Source organism: Trichosurus vulpecula, chromosome 6 (genome assembly GCF_011100635.1).
Source record: "Trichosurus vulpecula isolate mTriVul1 chromosome 6, mTriVul1.pri, whole genome shotgun sequence".
In the NCBI taxonomy this organism is placed as follows: Eukaryota; Metazoa; Chordata; class Mammalia; order Diprotodontia; family Phalangeridae; genus Trichosurus; species Trichosurus vulpecula.
In genome coordinates this window covers 101,259,598-101,276,791 of record NC_050578.1, presented here as the reverse complement: position 1 = coordinate 101,276,791, position 17,194 = coordinate 101,259,598, and the positions used below count along the sequence as shown (strand labels likewise).

The 17,194-nt window shown below is 36.6% G+C and overlaps 1 protein-coding gene across 3 annotated transcripts in view; it reads right to left on the bottom strand.

The window, feature by feature from the left end:
• FBXW7 (F-box and WD repeat domain containing 7) overlaps positions 1-17,194 on the bottom strand; it is a 274,512-nt gene that overhangs the window by 114,704 nt on the left and 142,614 nt on the right. The window contains exon 1 of one of the 3 annotated variants that reach the window (XM_036763822.1): positions 2,027-2,042. The exons of the other annotated variants lie outside the window; for them this stretch is intronic. The gene's annotated coding sequence lies outside the window, so the exon portion shown is untranslated. Of the gene's footprint in view, positions 1-2,026; positions 2,043-17,194 lie in introns of those variants that run through there. 3 annotated transcript variants of the gene reach the window in all.

The following is a 17,194-nucleotide window of genomic DNA, read 5'->3' as shown; positions in this document are numbered from 1 at the left end:
TTACTACACACAAAACTTTTTTATAGCTAAGGAGATTAAAAATAACAAAGCTTTCTAATTTCTACTCTAGAAAGAACTAATATATATATATATATATTTTTGCTTTTTATAAAAAAGAAGGCAAGAAACCATATATGGTATAAAAATTTCATTTCTTTGAATTTCAAATAAAAAAATAAGAAACATTTAGTAGGCACAAACTTTTTATAAGGCAATATACTAGAGAACACAAATACAAAATTAAGATAGTCTCTGATTTCAAAGATTTTACATGATATTGAAGGTATATAACACATTTACAGAAAAGCACGGGATATATGCAAAATAAATAGGGTGATGTGGGAGAAGAAAGGAAAGGACTGGAGACACCACAGTGCCAAATTCGATGTTACAAGCATACCAAAAATCAAGAACATTAAGTAACACAAGAAAGTATCTTATATCACTAACTCTTTATAAATCTCTTTTTAATGTTGCCATTTCCCCATCCATAGAAACACTACATTATCAGGATATAAAGTATTAGATTAGAACCACAACCAAGTCATGAATATTATAGAATTTTTGACTTGGAAGAGATTTTAGGTAGAGCCTATTTAGTCTAATCTCATTTTTACAGGGAAAGAAACCGAGCACCAAAGAAGTTATATGAAATTACTTGCTTAAGGATACGAGGCAACAGTCTTTTGACTTCCAATAATTACTTTCTCTACTCATTACAGTTCTTTCATTACTTTATCATCTTCATTTTTGATAAATGATGTTGCTGAAATATTCAGGTCAAATGAATGCAAATATTTAAGTGACAACAAAACATATACAAACTTTCACTAGTAGAAATTAAGTTTAGACCAGCATCTTATCATGATTAGCACAAAATGGTTATGAGACCTGAATATTGCAGGTCATTTTTTTTTTTCATTTAAAGAAAATCTGATGAAGTACCTTTTCAGCCATGGTTGAGGGGTGAATTCTTAATCAAACAAGAGATAGAAATCACAAAAGATATAACAGGTAATTGATTATGCAAATGTGAAGCTTTTATATTAAAGAAAAATCAATGTAGCTATAATAGCTTTCAAATAGGAAAATCTTTGTATCAAATATTTCTGCTGAGGATTGATATCTAAGAGGCATACAGAGAACTAAGACAATTCTCTAGGACCAAGAGCCATCTCCCAATGGATAAACCATTAAAGGATATTTTAAAAAATAGTTCTGAAAGAATTATTGAAGACTAATAGCAACCAATTAAACAATGCTTGCCAATCAAACAGATTTCACTTCATCTTCATCGAATTGGGAAAGAAGGCGAAAGATGAGAAGAGGCAATGTTGCAGGCATTATGTAAAGGTAAGAATAATAATATATTATTAGTATAACCATGAATTAGTCCGAACATCCTGTAAAGCAATTTGGAATTATGCTAAGTAACTAAAATGATCTCACTCCTAGGTATATGCCACAAAGAAAAGTCCCATATACATGAAAAAAAAACCCACACCTTGGATGAGTCCTTTTTTAAATCAGAAAAAAAAGCTGAAATCATAGATGCCCATCAACAATGGAATAACTAAACAAAATAAATGCAATGAGATATTACTGTTCAATAAGAAATAATGAATGTGAAGAACACAAAGAATATACACACATACTTTTTCATAATTTCAATTTCATGTAAAATCCTCTTTTGTTCTCTGTATAACAAAATATTAAGCTCATAATAAAAAAAAAGTAAATAAGAAAAGTGCAGAGAACCATAGGAAGACTACAAATATGAACTGATGAAAAGTGAAATATGCAGAATAAGGAAAATAATATAAACATCAAATAAATGATACCACTACCTCACCCAAAACAAAACAACAACAAAAACAACATCCTGAAGTTAACACTACAATTACAATTATCAAGCTCAACATCAGAAAAAGAAAAGAAACCTTCTTCCCTCTTTAGCAGAATTGGTGTACTATGGTTGTGGTAATCTGCAAATAGTTGTAGATCAAGTTGACTCATCCTTACTTACATTCTTTTTTATTCTTTGTTACAAGAGATGGTTCCCTGGAAAGAGAAGGAAGGAAGAGATATACAAGGTATTCCAAAAGTCTGTGCAGTTTTAAGTATTTGGAAATAGAGGTGTAGAAAAACAAAAGTTTAAAACTACATTTTTAGACTTTAAAAAACCTATTATTATTACAATGATCTATCATTCTATCAGTGTCAGTGTTCCATTCCCTCAAAAATGTGAGACTACTAAAGACCTTGTTTTTCCATCTAATTTTTTTTTTTACTAATACTTGCATCTCCATCATCTTAATTTCTGAATTTCTCTCTCCTCCCCTCTCCTCCCCAGCAAACTATACACAATAACAAATACTTTAAAAAAGGAGAAAAAAAGCAAGTAGGTGGCACAATGGATAGAACACAAGACCTGGACTGTGGGCAGGTCACTTCAACTTAATAATAGCACCTACCTCCAGGGGTGTTGTGAGAATAAGACAAGATATTTACAGAACAATTCCTAAATCTTAGAGCATTATATAAATACTATTTGTTTTTGTTGTTAGTGCTGGTTAAGAAGCTGCTTAACAAAATTAAACAAGTCTATCAATATTGATAATAGTCCAAACCCATAAAGTTCTACTTTGGCAAAGAAAGGAGAAAAACGCATTTTTTATTTCAATTCTTCTCTGTCACCCAGTTTGATCTTTTCTTTTTTTGGTTGTTTGGGTTTTATTGTTGTTGTTTTCATTTACATTGTCCCAGTCATTGTACAGTCTTTTCTCCTTCTGCTAGTCAGTCTTCATCAATTCATGTCCTTCCATGCTTCTCTGATTTCTTTAGATTCATTTAAAAAAGAGTAGTTTCCTAATATAATCACAATTCATTTAGTCTTTTCCTAATTAATGGTCATTGACTTTGTTTCTGGTTCTTTGCTGTTGAATATTAGAAAATATGCCTAGTAGTAGGATGAGTCAAACACATGGGTACAACTTTCTTTTGTAGGACAATTATAAATTGACCTGAAGAAACACTGGATCAATTCCTAACTCCACTATTGTTCCATGGCCCCTCCAATACTGACCCTACAAAGCTCTTTACAAAAGACATTCTTTTCTGATATTTTCCAAATGAGAAGGAAATAGCATCCAGAGATGCCACCAAATACATACGTAATACCTACTAGACTGAAGATGGCAGGAAGTTTTAAGTCACTCTCTTTAAGTCTGGCAGGACTCTTTGTCCATCCATTATGATTCACATTTCCTCATGTGGTGATACTTAGTATGTAATCTGTTCTTACAGCTCTGCTCTTCATGCCCCCCACTTACAAATATTTCATAAAGGTCTTTGCAGATTTCTTTTCCTTCCTCACACTCATCAATTTTAATTGTTTTATATTACATTTCATCAATGTGTACCACAATTTAAATGGTCTCATGGGTAGGCATTTAGTTTGCTTCTGGTTTTTTGCAATTACAAATACTACTTTGAAAATCTTTTAAGTTTACTATATGCCACCAAATGGTATCCAGAAAGATTCTATGAGTTTTACAAGTATACCAGCAATGAATAAGAGTTCTTGTTTCTCTATAACCCTGTAAACATTGAGTTTCAATACTTAGCAAATGTTTTTTGCAAATTTCATGTGTGAAACGTTGTTTTATTTTGCAATTTTCTGAGTGTTTTTCAAGAAATTAACAATGATTTATATTTCTTGTTCTGAAAACTGTTCATAGTATTAAACCACTTCTCTATTATATGTGGGGATGTACTACCATTAATTTTTTTTAAGTTCCTTATAAATTTTAAGTCAAGTTTTTACCTGTCACATATGCCATAAGCATTTCTCCAACCCCATGTTCTAATTATATTGCTGAAGACTGTTACCATTATTACCAGAATAATCTAATACATAGAAAAATAGTGAAGGAAGAATATAGTAGGCACCTACTATGTGTCAGGCACTATGCTAAACACCTTACAAAAATCATTTCATATGATCTTCACAATAATCCTGGGAGGTGGGTGCAGTGCTATTACCATTTTACAGATGAGGTTTAGGAACTGTCTCAAGGCCACACTGTTAGTGTCATGAGACTAGACCAGAACCAAAATCTTAGAGACTCTAAGCCCAGCACTCTGTCTGCTATGTTGTCTAGCTGCCCAGCATAAGGCAAAACCTATTAATGCTAACTATAACTTAATAAAGTTTAGGGAGTTATTCAGGCTCAAAGAATCTTAAGTGAATCCAAAATCATTATTAGAAGCACTACTTAAACTCAGATATTTCTGACTTTAAGCCTAGTGCTTTCTTCCCTATGCCAGGCACCTCTAAGTCAATGGGCTAAAACAATATAAATATTCTCTTCTTACAGCTATATGCAGCATACTGCATCTCTCATCACACTCCCATCCCTTTGCCCCAGTACACTGACAATGTAACATGACGAACAAGGCTGTAAAAAAAAATGGACTAGAAAAGAGTCTGAGTACATGAAATATGATGATTTAAGGCACACTGCCTGTCTTTGAGAGCCAGTGCTTCTTTTTGTGGTTGTTACATTAGGAAGAGTGTATCCAGTGTTAGCCATCAAGTGGTAAATACTTTTTTCCACAACAACTCATGCCAACATCTACTAAATTTTTTTAGAGAGATTATAAATTTTATTTCTGAACATTTGCTAAATTTTATTTTTTGTGTCCATCTAAATCATGCTTTGTTGGGGTTTTTTTCTCATCCATTGTGCATATTATTTTGTTATGAGTTTTCCTAATTCTGAATGAGTTCTGCATACATGGTAAAAATGTATTGCTGCTTGGGCTAGAAAGCAGGGACTAGAGTGAGCTCCCTGCTGAGTCCCTCCAAAACCTATAAAAAATGGCTCTGAACCAGTTCTAGAACAGCAGAACCCACAAAACAGCAGAGGGAAGCAGGGCTCCAGCCCAGGACAGCCTGGATGGTCTCTGGGTGAGGTCTACCCCACACGGAGCTGGGAGCAGAGCAGAGCCCAGCGTGAGCGGCTCGGACCAACCAGACCAGGAGCCGGGCGGAGTGTGCCCTAGCGCCCTGAATCAGTGAGCTGCAGCAGTTACCAGACCCCTCGACTGGGAAAAGCTGCAGGAGTGGAAGGAGTTCGAGGTTCGGCTTCCAGCCCCGGGGGCAGCAGAGGTGGGGCAGCTACAGTTGCTGCTGCTTCTGGCCCCAGGCCCACCTGGTGGGAGGAATTAAGTGGTGGTTCAGAGCAGGAGTGCAACAGCCTGCTGAAGATCTAAGCCCAGTCTGGCGTGGGGGTTCTTGGGGAAGGAGGAGTGCTGGTGTGGCAGAGCTGGTACATTCCCCCCAAACGTGGAACATAGAACCCGTTAGTCTACAAGCAGTCATACCCCATTGAAAACCTCAAGGGTCAAGTTAGTTGGTTGGGAATATGGCCAGGCAGTGAAAACTCACCCAGATACAGTCTCAGACTTTGCATTCTTTCTTTGGTGACAAAGAAGACCAAAACATACAGCCTAAAGAAGTCAACAAAGTGCAAGAGCCCACACCAAAAGCCTCCAAGAAAAACGTGAACTGGTCCCAGGTCACAGAAGAGCTCAAAAAGGATTTGGAAAAGCAAGTTAGAGAAGTAGAGGAAAAATTGGGAAGAGAAATGAGAAGGATGCGAGAAAACCATGAAAAACACGCCAATGACTTGCTAAAGGAGACCCAAAAAAATACTGAAAAATACACTGAAGAAAACAACACCTTAAAAAATAGACTAACTCAAATGGCAAAAGAGCTCCAAAAAGTCAATGAGGAGAAGAATGCCTTGAAAGGCAGAATTAGCCAAATGGAAAAGGAGGTCCTAAAGACCACTGAAGAAAATACTACCTTAAAAATTAGATTGGAGCAAGTGGAAGCTAGTGACTTTATGAGAAATCAAGATATTATAAAACAGAACCAAAGGAATGAAAAAATGGAAGACAATGTGAAATATCTCATTGGAAAAACCACTGACCTGGAAAATAGATCCAGGAGAGAGAATTTAAAAATTATTGGACTACCTGAAAGCCATGATCAAAAAAAGAGCCTAGATACCACCTTTCAAGAAATTATCAAGGATAACTGCCCTGATAGTCTAGAGCCACAGGGCAAAATAGAAATTGAAAGAATCCATCGATCGCCTCCTCAAATAGATCCCAAAAAGAAATCTCCTAGGAATATTGTTGCTGAATTCCAGAGCTCCCAGATCAAGGAGAAAATACTGCAAGCAGCCAGAAAGAAGCAACTTGAGTATTGTGGAAACCCAATCAGAATAACCCAAGATCTGGCAGCTTCTACATTAAGAGATCGAAGGGCTTGGAATACGATATTCCGGAGGTCAATGGAGATAGGATCAAAACCTAGAATCACCTACCCAGCAAAACTGAGTATCATGCTCCAAGGCAAAATATGGACTTTCAATAAAATAGAGGACTTTCAAGCTTTCTCAGTGAAAAGACCAGAGCTGAATAGAAAATTTGACTTTCAAACACAAGAATCAAGAGAAGCATGAAAAGGTAATCAAGAAAAAGAACAAGAAAAAGAAACTTCAAGGGACTTACTAAAGTATATATGTTTATGTGTGTGTGTGTATATATATATACGTATATGCGAATGTGTATGTATGTATATATGTATGTGTGTGTATATATATATATAAAGAGAGAGAGAGCGAGAGAGAGAGAGAGAGAGAGAGGACACAGGGTGAGTTGAAGATGAAGGGAAGATATCTAAAAGAAATAAAATCAAATTAAGGGATGAGAAAGGAATATATTGAGAGAGGGAGATAGAATCGGGTGGATTATCTCACATAAAGGTGGCAAGAGGAAGCAGCTCTGTGGGAGGAGGGGAGAGAGCAGGTGAGGGGGGAATGAGTGAATCTTGCTCTCATCCAATTTGGCCTGAGGAGGGAATATCATACATACTCAATTGGGTATCTTACCCCACAGGAAAGAAGAGGGAAGAAGATAAAAAAAGGGGGGGGATGATGATGAAGGGCAGGGCAGATGGGGGCAGAGGTAATCAAAAACAAACACTTTGGAAAGGGGACAGGGTCAAGGGAGAAAATTGAATAAAGGGGGATGGGTTGAGAAGGCGCAAAATATAGGTAGTCTTACACAACATGCATATTGTGGAAGGATTATACATAATGATACACATGTGGCCTATGTTGAATTGCTTGACTTCTTAGGGAGGGTGGGTGGGAAGGGAAGAGGGGAGAGAATTTGGAACTCAAAGTTTTAAAAACAGATGTTCAAAAACAAACAAAAAAAAAGTTTTTGCATGCAACTAGAAAATAAGATACACAGGCAATGAGGCATAGAAATTTATCTTGCCCTACAAGAAAGGAAGGGAAAAGGGGATGGGAGGGGAGTGGGATGACAGAAGGGAGGGCTGACTGGGGAACAGGGCAACCAGAATATATGCCCTCTTGGAGTGGGGGGAGGGTAGAAATGGGGAGAAAATTTGTAATTCAAACTCTTGTGAAAATCAATGCTGAAAACTAAATATGTTAAATAAATAAATTTAAAATAAAAAAATGTATTTCTGCTTAGTTGTAATTAATAATCTTTTAAAAATAGAGTACTCTATTCTAAAAGTTAATGTCTTGTTTAGGGAAAAACAAAAACATCAGATATTATGATTTTCAGAGATGTTAGTCTACAAGAACTTTCAAAGTTAATTCTTAAGCATATACCCTCTACATATATAAAACAATCCCTCTTTCTAAGCATTCAGGAGAATTTTAGTGTATACAAAATAATTGTCATGTATGATTATAATACCAATCAGCAACTGCAATTACTAGACATAAGGTGCAGCTAATGTTACTAACTGCAATACTGTAAATGACAGAAAAGAGTGACCGGCAAGAGAGCCTGGGCACGCTTGCCAAACCTGGAGATTAAGAGTGCGAAAAGGGAGGGCTCTAGTAATAGAAGAAGAAGGCAGGAGGACAGGAAGCCCTCAGCTGATTGGCCAAAAGAAAAATAAAACAATAATCACATTCCCATAAAATTATGGTGATTGGGAAAGGACTCTGAAAGATATGTCTACAGAGCTTATACCTCTGAGAGATATTTCCGAGAAGATACTGGTATCTGGAGACTTCACTACAAAATTAAACCAGAGCATGTCTTAAATAACACTGATATAAAATTTAATTTACCATCAACTTTTCAACTCATATTGATATTCTATACATAAGACCCCACCATGACATTTCAGTCTGGCTCTCTCCAAAGGGGCTGAGATTCTCCTCAACCGGATGAAACTGACCCAATGATACAATTACCTGGGATCATTCACAGAGCTCTGTAAAAGGACTTGGTAATTAACCTTCCCTTTACATATGTATATGTATATGTATACGTACAGCTATATACAAAGCCATATACATGGCAGCTAAGTGACGCAGAAGATAGAGCATATGGCCTGAAGTCAAGAAGATCTGAGCTCAAATCCAGCCTCAGATACTGTTTGGCACTGAGAAAGTCACTAAACCACTGCTTTCCTTGGCTCCCTCATATATAAAACGGGCATAAGAATAGCACCTGCCTCCCAGGGTTGTTGAGAAAATCAAATGCTATTACAATTTAACGTGCTCAGCACAGTGCCTGGCGCATAGTAAGCACTATACAAATGTCATCAACATCATCACCATCCTACACATACGTGAAACCAACACCTAGAGAAGCCTCACAGAGAAGGAAGAGAAGATGGTGTCGGAAGGGAGTGTTCAAACTGTCATAAAAAAAAGCAATCTGAAGTTTCAGGAGGTAGATAATAAGGGTTAGGATTAGAGTGGGGAAAAATAGTTAGTTAAGCAGCACGGTCCATGTCCAGCAGGTGGTGAATATATGTTTAGCATCAGCTGGAAATGATACTTCTTCCTAACTTCCTATCCAGACCAATTTGGCTTCCAGCTGTCTGGTCCAGACAGCTACACCAGGGGCCTCCACAACACAGGATCCATTTTTTGTAAATCTTGGGAAAGGAAGCAGTTTGATGCTACAAGGATGGTAAAATAAAAGATGGTCTTTCCTAAAGGCTCACTTAAAAAACAAAACAGATTATTAATTTAAAAAAACCACCAACTCTATTCCATACTTCTCCCGTTAAACTCAGAAGAGATTTGGGCATTTATGGTAACAACTCATATATCCACAACAGAGGAAAAAAAGCTAATCCACATGAAAAATAAATTACCCTATTTGTCTAAACACTGACACATCAAATATAAGATTTAAAAGGGTGTTTGTGTGCATTAGCAACCCCCCACAACCTGTTTATGATGAAAGCACTATGGTTTTATTCAGGCCAAATGGGGGATGAGGAAAATGGTCCAGTTTTTATTTGAACCAACATGGCAAATGTTTTACTTACAATGTGATGGTACTAGGTTATCTGGTTTTTTTTTCCCCCAACCCCAGTGTCTAGTATGCTACTATGCATGTAATAGGGGCTCAAAAAATGCTTACTGCAAAATCCACTAAGTATGACAGACTTTCCATGATTAGAAAGAGTCATCACCAAACCAAAGGCTGGCTTGCTAAGGGTCACAGCAACTAAAAGGCTGCCTACTAAGAAAGTGGAGAGGGAATATCCTTATCAATTATATCACAGGACTTTACAATTTTGAATATGTACCAAGTTTGTTCAAAGAAATTTAAGACATTATTTGAAGAGGTTGAAAATACCATTTCATTTACAACGAACAAACCATTTGAGATAATGGGACAACTTAGATAAAATCTTTCAAAGTAAAATATTCATGTGTATATGTGTGTGTGTGTGTATGTATTACCTATTGTAATCCTGGAAATACGGGGAACATGTGAGGTAGTATGTATAACAGAGCACCTATTCTGAAACCAGAAAGACCCCAGGAGCACAAGCCCTACCTCCAGTGATACATACTAGCTGTGTCTCTAAGCAAATCAATTAACTTCTCAATGCCTTGAAATCTCTAAGACTGTAAGTTGCAGAGAAGATGTTCAAAGCATCAGTGCTTTAAGGAACCTTGGAGATAATTGAGACCAATCCCTATTCTTACAGATGAAGAAATTAAGTGATTTGTCCAGGATCACACTGCTTGAAGTGTCTGAGGCAGGATTAAATTCAGATCTTGCTGACTCCAAATCTACTGACACTACTCTGGTTCTTACATGAACTGGTAGAGGGAGTTTCTTCACTCAAGAGTTATCTATACCAATGAAATTAGAGGTCCAAGGTAAAAAGGGGGGAAAATTGACTAGTTTTCTATTATTTATAAATTATATGGTAAGCAGAAAAGGAATTTTTAAGAATTTAGTTGCTAACAAAAGCAATCTACAAATGATAACTATCTAATCTCTGTAGGAATTAAGAAACCATTGCCCATAAATTAGGTTAAAATAGGAAAAAGTTGCAAACAGGACCAGACAGCCTAAGCTGGCTTAAAAATAATCCACATGCATTGTTTTATCAACAGTATTTTTTGATACATGCACACACAGTGGGGCATTTGAAATGGAAAATTATTTTCTTGGAGAAAAATAATTTGCAATGTATATTTAAATCATGGGCTTTTAAAATTATAAATACAAGGAAGATGTATGAAAAAGCACTTATTGAGCACTATTTGCCTAGGAGTTGAGGATGCAAAGAGAAAAGAAAGGCAATATGAGCTCACAAGGAGCTCATACTCTCATTGGAAGAGGGTTCAGGTTCAACAGCAGGGGGGATAGAAGAGCCTACTGATCTTAAGGCTGAAAGGTCCAGAATGATCTCACCAGTGAGAAATAGCAAAGTGGGCCATTTTGATCAACAGTCTCTAAAAATGACACAAACTATTCCTATCCACAAAGGCAAACTATTATCTCCATCTATATGAGCATGCCTAAATATTTAATATAAATTATAACTAAATAGGGGTAAATATATTTAACTAAAGGCACTAGAACATAAGCTTCAAGATTCCCAGTAGTGTTCTCTATCTCCCAAATTAAGATAGTATACAGCAAAACCCAGATTTAACAAAACTAATTTAACACAACTGATAGCAATGCCATTTACCCCATTTATTACAATTTTACAAAATCATATTGCACTTGCTGAAGCACTTGCTTATTATCAAATTTTCGAGATACTACAATCTTGAAGTGCCAATAATTTCCACCTGCAAGTTATTCTAAGTGATAATATTACATGTATAAATTTACAGGTTGTTAGAATACTTTGTACAGGGGTCTCTTTTCCTCATCAACAAAACGAATAAATTAGATTATATCCCTTCAAATGTCCTTTTGATTCTAAATTCTATGAATTCAATATTTCTGTAGTGTCTCCTTTGGGAACTCTTGCCCCACCATAAGTTGAGCTCAGAGATTGGATCCCCCAGGGAACTACTACCCCAAGGTCAAAATACTCTATGGATCTGCAGTACTAAAATTATAACTAAAGAGCCCTCACAGGTGAATTTTTTTCCCCAATATTCAGTCAACTGACACAACTCAAAGACTTGTTGAATGGTACAAGAAAAAAAAATAGCTACAAAATACTACTCTCATGAACCACTTTCTACAAATATATATGAGGTCAATAGAAAAGGTGAGATCTGTGCTGTCACTGGTGTAAGGAAGTGTAAGAGAGGAAATTCCCTTATAAATACAGACTCACATCTACCCTACAACTAAATTTTAAGAGAGTTCCTAGGGAGGGGATAAGTCACTGGCCCAGGGTCACACCGAGCAAGTATTAAGTCATGATTAGACTTGAACCTAGGGCCTAAGCCTTCCTGACGTTAACTCTATCAAGTCTGCCAAGCTCTCCTATTTATTTTTTATTTACTTGTACATGTCAATATTGGCTATCCCCAAATCCAGTCAGAATATAATTTCTTTGAGGGAAAAGATTGGAATTTTTTACTTTGTATTCCCAGGGCCAAACCAGTGTCTAGCATTTATAAATAAAAATGAGAAGGCCAACCTTCTCATGTTACAGAAGAGGATATGGAGGTACACAGACATGAAATGACTTCTTCAATGGCCACTCAAGCAGTAAGTGGTAGTACTCTGAATTTCCTCTACTACCCACAAAAAGAGGTTAACCAAGAATCTAAAACTGCAGTTTTACCAGAAATACCTAAACATCAGGAAGTACTAGATCTACTTCAAATAAGCTCTTTAAACATAAAAACAAACAATATTGTATCTTGGGACTAGAAGAAATTAGAAATTATAGCATTAAGATAATAGATGCTGAAGTAATGTGAGGCTTCTCTTAACTATTGCCAATTACTGACTAACTGATCATGTCTTAGAACCCCAAGTTTTCTAGGTCTGACAAGTTTATAATTAACTAAAGTGGGCATACTAGAACAGAAATGTACATTTTTCACACAATCTTAAAAAACCCCAGCAAGGCAAGAGAGTAGAGATTCAAGGAACAAGTCCAGAAAACAAACTGATTTCCTAGTCATAAGTTAAAGAAGAAAAAATAATTCAGCTAATATATCCAGGGTTATACCTGAATATAATGATCAGAGATTCAAAATCATTCCATGTTCACATCATTTGTATAGTTAGTGATGGAGAGAAGAGTTATACAGTCATTTCAAGGATTGGTGGCAAACAAGACAGAGTCAACTGATATCTACCACTGAAGTTTAAGATAAGATTCTGTCTGAGGTCTAGGATTTTCCTTAATCAGACAGAGAATCTTGTCTAATCACAAGATTTAATATAGACCATTTCATAACAAGAATAATAACTTCATTAAAATGTAACTGCCACAGTCTAATTAATAAAAGGTAGCTACAATAGAGAACGCTAGTACAGGGAATGTAACTGAGCTTATACATTTTATAGGGCAAGGTTAACAAAATATCAACAGATGAAAGGAGGGGTGGAATAGATAGAGATAAGTCATGTTTGCTGAAGAAATATAATCAACCTTTCAAAATTAAACCCCATTTACACAGTAACAGTTACTTTAACTCAACTTTTTTCTTGTTCAATTTTACATTTTACTTAACTTGTGAGTCTTTAAACCGATTTGAAAACAGGATTATATACTAAATATTTTTAATTTGTTTAACCGATATACTGCATAACACTTTCAGTTAGTTCCCTTGATAAATAACTCAGTCAAAATTTTATTTTCATGAAACTGTGCATCTATATTACGTACAACTTATACATTAAATTTAACATGGCATGGGCAGAACCCACAGAATAGCAGAGGGAAGCAGGGCTCCAGCCCAGGACAGCCTGGATGGTCTCTGGGTGAGGTCTATTCCACACGGAGCTGGGAGCTGGGAACGGAGTGAAGCAGAGCCCAGCCTGAGCGGCGTGGAAGAACCAAACTTGGAGTCGGGCGGATGGGGCCCCTAGCGCCCTGAATATGTGAGCTGCGGCAGTTACCAGACCCCTCAACCCACAAACACCAAAGACTGCGGAGAAGGTTAGTGGGAAAAGCTGCAGGAGTGGAAGGAGTTCGAGGTTCGGCTTCCAGCCCCGGGGGCAGCAGAGGTGGGGCAGCTACAGTTGCTGCTGCTTCTGGCCCCAGGCCCACCTGGTGGGAGGAATTAAGTGGCGGATCAGAGCAGGAGTGCAACAACCTGCTGAAGATCTAAGCCCAGCCCAGGCTGGGGGATCTTGGGGAAGGAGTAGTGCGGGTCTGACAGAGCTGGCACCTCCCCCCCAAACGTGGAACATAGAACCCGTTAGTCTACAAGCAGTCATACCCCACTGAAAAACTCAAGGGTCAAGTTAGTTGGTTGGGAATATGGCCAGGCAATGAAAACTCACCCAGATACAGTCTCAGACTTTGCATTCTTTCTTTGGTGACAAAGAAGACCAAAACATACAGCCTAAAGAAGTCAACAAAGTGCAAGAGCCCACACCAAAAGCCTCCAAGAAAAACATGAACTGGTCCCAGGTCACAGAAGAGCTCAAAAAGGATTTGGAAAAGCAAGTTAGAGAAGTAGAGGAAAAATTGGGAAGAGAAATGAGAAGGATGCGAGAAAACCATGAAAAACACGCCAATGACTTGCTAAAGGAGACCCAAAAAAATACTGAAAAATACACTGAAGAAAACAACACCTTAAAAAACAGACTAACTCAAATGGCAAAAGAGCTCCAAAAAGTCAATGAGGAGAAGAATGCCTTGAAAGGCAGAATTAGCCAAATGGAAAAGGAGGTCCTAAAGACCACTGAAGAAAATACTACTTTAAAAATTAGATTGGAGCAAGTGGAAGCTGGTGACTTTATGAGAAATCAGGATATTATAAAACAGAACCAAAGGAATGAAAAAATGGAAGACAATGTCAAATATCTCCTTGGAAAAACCACTGACCTGGAAAATAGATCCAGGAGAGAGAATTTAAAAAATGATTGGATTACCTGAAAGCCATGATCAAAAAAAGAGCCTAGATATCATCTTTCAAGAAATTATCAAGGAGAACTGCCCTGATAGTCTAGAGCCACAGGGCAAAATAGAAATTGAAAGAATCCATCGATCGCCTCCTCAAATAGATCCCAAAAAGAAATCTCCTAGGAATATTGTTGCCAAATTCCAGAGCTCCCAGATCAAGGAGAAAATACTGCAAGCAACCAGAAAGAAACAATTTGAGTACTGTGGAAACCCAATCAGAATGACCCAAGATCTGGCAGCTTCTACATTAAGAGATCAAAGGGCATGGAATGCGATATTCCGGACATCAATGGAGCTAGGATTAAAACCTAGAATCACCTACCCATCATGTTCCAAGGCAAAATATGGTCTTTCAATAAAATAGAGGACTTTCAAGCTTTCTCAGTGAAAAAACCAGAACTGAATAGAAAATTTGACTTTCAAACACAAGAATCAAGAGAAGCATGAAAAGGTAATCAAGAAACAGAAATTGCAAGAGACTTACTAAAGTTGAACTGTTTTGTTGACATTCCTACATGGAAAGATGATGTATATGATTCATGAGACCTCAGTATTAGGGTAGTTGAAGGGAATATGCATATATGTATATATATATGTTTATGTATATATATATATATAAGTGAATGTGTATGTATGTATATATCTATGTGTATATGTATGTATGTGTGTGTATATATATGTATGTATATATATATATATATATGTAAAAGAGAGAGCAGACACAGGGTGAGTTGAAGATGAAGGGAAGATATTTAAAAGAAATAAAATGAAATTAAGAGATGAGAGAGCAACATACTGAGAGAGGGAGATAGGGAGAGATAGAATGGGATGGATTATCTCGCATAAAGGTGGCAAGAGGAAGCAGTTCTGTGGGAGGAGGGGAGAGGGCAGGTGAGGGGGAATGAGTGAACCTTGCTCTCATCAGATTTGGCCTGAGGAGGGAATACCATACATACTCAGTTGGGTATCTTACCCCACAGGAAAGAAGAGGGAGGAAGATAAAAAAAAAAGGGGGGGGGGATGATGGAGGGGAGGGCAGATGAGGGTGGAGGTAATCAAAACAAACACTTTGGAAAGGGGACAGGGTCAAGGGAGAAAATTCAATAAAGCGGGATGGGTTCGGAAGGAGCAAAATGTAGTTAGCCTTTCACAACATGATGATACATGTGTAGCCTAGGTTGAATTGCTCGACTTCTTAGGGAGGGTGGGTGGGAAAGGAAGAGGGGAGAGAATTTGGAACTCAAAGTTTTAAAATCAGATGTTCAAAAAAAAAAAGTTTTTGGCATGCAACTAAAAAATAAGATACACAGGCAATGGGGCGTAGAAATTTATCTTGCCCTACAAGAAAGGAAGGGAAAAGGGGATGAGAGGGGAGGGGGGGTGATAGAGGGGAGGGCTGACTGGGGAACAGGGCAACCAGAATATATGCCATCTTGGAGTGGGGGGGAGGGTAGAAATGGGGAGAAAATTTGTAATTCAAACTGTTGTGAAAATCAATGCTGAAAACCAAATATGTTAAATAAATAAATTTAAATTAAAAAATAAAAAAATAAAAAATAAATTAAAAAAAAATTTAGCATGGCATTACCAACTCTGCTATGCTTCTGAACTTTCTTCTCACTTGTGTACTTTTAAAAGTTCTTTTTCTTTTTGTTTTTGACATTACCATTTCTACCCTCCAACTTTTCTCCACAACTTCCCCCCCCAAAAAAGCCTTCCCTTGTAACAAATAAGTAAAGCAAAATAATAATAATAATGATGATGATGATGATGATAATTTTTAACACATTGGCAGGATCTGAAAGTGTCTCATTCTATATTCATGCTCACTTCATTCAGTTATCAGTTCACACAAATTTTCGCAGGTTATTTTCCCTTTTTTTTAATCCATCCCTTTGGCCACTTTGTATAGTGCAAAAACATTACATTACCTTGAAATACCACAATTTGTTCAGTCATTCCCTAAGTGATGGCCACAGACATTGTTTTCCATTTCTTGCTACAATAAAAGGTGCTGCTTAATTTTTTAATATATGAGTCCTTTTCTTCTCTGATGTTTTTGGGGTATATGACTAGCAGTGGTATCACTGAGTCAATGCATAGTTTGAGAATGACAGGGTTAAATTCCAAATTCCTTTCCAGAAGAGTTGGAGCAGTTCAAGAGTTCTTCCACTTCACTTTTATTTTCAACATAAGAAAATGTTATGTAACATAAAAACTTTGACAACAGAAAAGCTAACTAAAGATTACTTCCCTTGATCAAAAAATAAAACGTTCTATTTCATTTTTATGTACAAATTTTGTGCCATTTGATTTTTATTCAATATGATCTATATGCCGTAGCCAGTGTAGAAAATAAAGCTTAAAAATTTTCAGTATTTGGGATGTTAGGTGAATAATGTAAATAACCAAAAATTTAACAAATACAAAAGGTTTTATTACCACATATTGTTGTAAATGTGAGTTTTGATCCTACAAATATCAACTATATTAACTTGTAAAGATTTGAGCTAGATAATTTAAATTAAGCTCAACTTTTCATAGATAGCACATTTACTAAAAAGGTTATGACATATTATTTTTTCTATACTTCTCTTATGACAATAACAATTTGCTTTAAGTATTTTTGAAATATTATTTTGCATACTATTCACTTTTCCAGATTCCAAATATTTTGAAGATGTAATCTCGTAAGTTCTGTTGGTGGGGAATGGATGAACTGGTATTGTTAGACCCATTCTATCCATGAGCAAA